We start from the raw sequence: 5338 nt of genomic DNA on the forward strand, positions 1-5338 counted from the left end.
GAAGGAGGGGGTTGGGCTCAGGGTCCCGGTGCGGAGGGCTGAGACCCCGGGCGCGGTGATGATGCGGGGCGGCTGCCCGTGTCAGGGCGTGCGGGCTCCGGCCGTGCCGCCGCGCTGTGGGTTTTTCTCCCCAGAGCCTTTTGGGAGTGGTGCTAGCGAATGTGCTTTCGTTCCTCACCAGATATGGATAACGGGAAGGATGAGAAGAGCGGGAAGCTCTGTGCAGCTTCCCGGGAGGAGCTGAAAGCCCGAGGTAGGCGCTGCCGGCCCGTGTTTGACCCAGATGTTGAGCCCTGTCACCTCCTGATGGTCACAGGCCGCGGGGCGCTGGGAGAGAGGGGGAAGAAACGCCCCAAAATAGGGAGTGATTTGGTGTAAGTTCTGTGGGGCCATGTCTGTAGGCCACAGTTACCAGCGTGCCTGCCACTGCTGCCTTGTGTTTTTCCCAAGGGAAAGAAAAAAGGAAACGAAAGCGCAGCAGAAGCAGGTCGTCGTCTGTCTCATCCACCTCATCTTCTGGCACCACATCCACTTCTTCCTCCTCATCACGCTCATCGTCAAGGTCGTCCTCTTCAAGTAGCAGAGGTGAGCTACCTCCATGAGCACACAGGGTGTTTACCTGCTTTGATAGCACTCCTGGAAGTATTTAAAGTTTATTGTAAATGTGGCTGAATCTCCACAAAACGATGGTGTAGAGGACCAACACTGTGCCTTCAGAGTGTTTCTCTCACAACCCTTTCTTGTTGCTGTGTAAGGTGTCTCTGTCACTCAGTGTGGAGCATTCTTGTTAATTTCAGTAACTGCAGAAGAGAAACGCCGGTCAAAGAAGTGTTACTTTGTAACAATACAGAATATATATATATATATATATATATATATATATATATATATATATATTTGAAACTCTGTATTCATTACATTTTAAACACAGGGATCTTTTTCTGCTTCTACCAATCTATCTGGACTGGAGTTGGGGTTTTGGATTTAGTCTTACTTGGGTGTTAAACATTACAAGCATTTAACTTTGACAACTCAGATTAAAGTTATTAATACTGATGACCAAGTTCAGAGGGAACACGTATGTCATCAGTGCAGGATTAAGATTTCCCATACTAAGGTGCTGCTTATTTAGATCACTTGGGGTAGATACTCTCAGGGAGTAAGTGCACATTTTTTCTATGAGTATAACCCATGACATTGTGGGGAATGTATTGCTGATTATATCAGAACTTCATTGTTATGATATTCTGTATCAAAGTATTTGGTATTGCTGTAGGTAAAGTCAGTTGCCTTTTTTTTTTTAATATGTCAGGCTGAAGACTGAAGTTTATTTTAACACTTTTTTACAATGATTGGGACAAACTGTAATATGAACTGGAGTTCTCCTGATGAGAAGTTTAACATTAAGGTTGCTGAAACTTCACTCTGGTACAGTCACGTATTTGTGACTCTGTATTCCACAGTTTAACAAAGACTGAATTCTGCTTCTCTTGAATCTGTATGGAAATATCACTTGTTCTTATACTTCAGTGACTTGATCATAAATAAGTTCTGAAAATATTCAAATCTCTGAACTTGTACATTTGACTGGGGAGGTCTGCCTTTTTCTTGGATGACTTTTATCCCATCCAATACACTCTGAAAACGATTAAAATACCGTGTCAGACACTGAGGATGTGAACATGCTTGGCATGCTCTCTGGTTCGCCTTTTGAAAGGATGTGGAGAAACATGTATCTAAAGGGAAAATAATAATTTTTAATTAGGCTCAACTTGTCAGCGTGCATGCTCAGAGATTTGCTAACATTTTACAGCTAAAAATTCCCTAAATTTTCCCATTCGTGGGGAAGAGCAAATGGTCTAGCAAGATGTCCTACAAGGGCAGGTTTGCAGAGCTCTATTTACTCCATCTAGACAAGAAAAGACGTAATTAAGCTAAGACAGATGCATAGATGTAGGTAGTTGCCACTATAGAGAAGGAGTGAAAAATCTTTCTGTCACTTTCAAAACAAGAAACAATTACCTTAAGTTGCAACAGGAGGGATTTGAATTAAATCCAGCAAAAATACATCCTAGTGGCAGAACGGTAGAACAGCTTCCCTAAGCTGCCGTTGGAGACCTTGAATGGCCAAGGTTGCCCCAGTCTCATGTGTCATATGTAGCAGGAGTGGAGTTAACAGTCCTTGGGACAGCATCATGGAGATCTTTTTCTGGTGTTTTTTAATCCGTGTTTCTTTTTTAATTAGTGAGTGCAGCTGTAACTCTGGCTGTTAGACACTGGGCAGTGGCTGGGAAAACTGATGGGAGACTGGGGGAAACTGTCTCCTGCTCTCTTGAGCTGTATGCCCCACCTGCCTTTTCCAACCTTTCTGGTATTGTAGATTATATGGAAAATGAAGCTCGCTTGAATGCAGAAGGGACACACTTTGCTGTGGAAAGGAGACACTTGGGATATGTCTGGGAATGCAGCTTGTTAGGTAGGTGGAGCTGGGAAGGGGGTTCCCCTCAGAGTGGAGCCAAGCGGGCAAATCAGTCCTAGAAATAGGGAGATAAGCGTGGCCAAGTATGAAGGCAGATTGAGCTGGTAAAGAAGCCAGGTGGTGAGGGATGGCAACCTGAAAAAAGTGAACAAGAGGAAAAGATGGCCTGGCTTAGCCTGTTAAGTCAACAGGTCAGTGCAGAAGTCTAGATGAGTTCTTCTAGGGTTTGTGGTCATGAGAACCATGGCTAGGATGTCGGGTGATAAAATGCTGAGTCTGGAAGTGGTGTTCACCACAGCGTACTGATTTTCAGAGTCTGGAAGGAAACCCAGTGTTCTTGAACATACACCTTTCCTGATTGTTGGCAAACATTGGTAAAAGCTGTCTGGCCAGGGCCACCATCCCCTGTGGACACTTGGTCCAGTCCATGGTTCCCACAAGTCTGAACTTGGCGATAGAATTACCATTTTAATTGTTTCTACTGACATGTTTGTGCTGCATTTGTCATTAGGAGGCCAAAAGAAGATTTGCTTAGGCAGCCTTACTTTAGACTTCTCTAACTTTTGAGTCTGGCTGTGCTCTGGCATATTCCTGTAATGTTATATATACCTTTTGCTTGGAATTTATTGTAAAAAAACTGCAGAGCTGAATAGCTTGAAAGCAGTCTGTTGGAAGACTGCAAGCTGTTCCACAATCTCTAGCTTTAACATCTCATATAGACTTCCTCAAATACCGGTCACAGTATAATCTTTAAAATCTATGATTGGTTTTTAGAACTTGTGAGTTTCTGCTGTACAAAATTTAGTCAAAACCTTGAAGTTGGAAGGGGAGCTGAGGAAGTACAGAAAGTTTTTCATTTGCCCTGAACAGTGATAACATTTTCAGTGGTTTGTCAGCCCCAACAGTACTTTTTGTTGCCTCCTTTGTGTCACTGTTTGACTCAGATTTGACAACAATGCTCTCGATCCCCTCCCCCTCCCACCCAGGTAAGGAAAGAGAGAGAGAAAAAGAGAGAGACTTGGCTAGATTGAAAACTAAACTACACAGCTTTAATTAGGATACTAATGGGTGACAGGAGAGAATATATATGATTATACAGAGATGTGGGCAAAAGCCTCTCGCCTCCCCCCACCCCCAAGAACTCCCACAGCACTTCCCTCAGAGATGGGACGGTTCCGAGGGATCCCGGAGCTTCTGCTGGAGTAAGGCGGAGAGTTATGAGAGTCAGGAGAGCTTGAGGTCGATGGGTCGACGATGATGGATGGATGGATGGATGGAGTGCTCCCCGGATGCCGACCGTGGACAGGAGAGAGAGAGAGAGAGAGAGAAGGAAAGAAAGGAAGAAAAGAAAGAAAAGAAAGAAAGGAAGAAAGGAGGGAAGGAAGTTGTTTTCTGTCATCTCCGGCCTTCCCCTCGAGCCTACGTAGATATATGGAATGGAATATCTCTGGCCCATTTTGCTGTCCGTCTAACTCAGCCTCCCATGGGGGTGTCACAGATCTCCCTGCAGTGTCTGAGCCAGTAGAGCAAAGACACGACCTTGAGGGCCCAGCAATTACAAAAACATTCCAGTGCCTTATCAACCTAGCAGAACACGCAGCTGCTAGTTGAAGAAAGCTCACTGAAAAGAAATCAGCAAAAGAAAAACTGGCTTAGTCCTGGCTCAAACCAGGACACTTTGAAAGCCAGGATGCCTGGCTATAAAACAGATATATGCAATCTGTTGAGCACAGCTGCAGAAAGAAGAGAGAAGTATTGTCTCTATTAATATAATATATTGTATAAGTAAACACTGAGTAAATCAGGTATTTTCAGTTTCCCTGTTAGACCAGTAAGTGGCAGTAAGTTAATGTGTTGCTTTTCTCAGGGTTGCTTTCAAACCAGCGTTAATATAAATAGCTGAACTGAAGCATTTTCTTATGTTGCACATTTTATATGCCTTATCTGGAAAACCAAGTGCCTTTTTTGGAATGCTGAACTTACAGGGTTTGATTTTTGTTTTAATTTTAGATTCTCATAAGTCTAAATCAAAGAAGCGGAAAAAAGAAAAACACAACAAGAAGGTAAGTGTTTACAAAGATAAGTGAGCATTTAGCAAACAGAAAATAGTTCTTCATATTTCAATAACCTTAAATGTATCTGAGACTGTGTAAGCCTGAAGCATGCTTTCAGGGTTACAGTAGGTGAACTGTTAGGTTGCCAGATACTTGATTGTATACTAAAAGGGAAATAATTTAAAAGTTCATTTTGCCAGTCGTTGCTAGAGTTCAGAGTAGTCTCTGAAGATAAGTGGGAAATCTGGTAATTTTATAGAAGTTTTCAAAAGAAACAATTTATAGTCAGTGAGAGAGTAGATTCTTGTTATTGAAGTTATTCTTTTCCATTTTATTGGGACCTTCTGTTGATTTTATCTATTTGGGTTACATTAAAGAGAAATAAGGGTTCAAACCATTTCTGTTTCTCAAGATCTCAAGGGTTGTTAAGCCTGCTGCATCACTTTCTGTGTAGTTCATATAGCACTTATATAAGGTAAGGACAAGCAGTAATGGCTGTCCTGACTAGCTGGGCTGTTGAGAGCTACTTTTTTTTGCCCTTGTGAGACTGTAAGTATAAGAGTATATGTCTTATGCTTGTAGAAAAGGAAAAAAGATAACAAAATGAAGAAAAAGAAAGAAAAGAAGAAAAAGAGAGAGAAAACAGGACCTGTCCAGCTTTCCAAGGTATGTTTCTGTGAGTCTGAAGTCCTGTTATCTTTCTCACCTAAACACTTAATCTGTCCTGTGATAAAAACAGCTATAGCATCACCAGTTTTGTCATCAGCAAATAGAACCTATCTCTATAGTTTTGGACAGTTGGGAA

This window comes from Chaetura pelagica, unplaced genomic scaffold (genome assembly GCF_000747805.2).
Source record: "Chaetura pelagica isolate M959 unplaced genomic scaffold, ChaPel_1.0 scaffold161, whole genome shotgun sequence".
NCBI lineage: Eukaryota > Metazoa > Chordata > Aves > Apodiformes > Apodidae > Chaetura > Chaetura pelagica.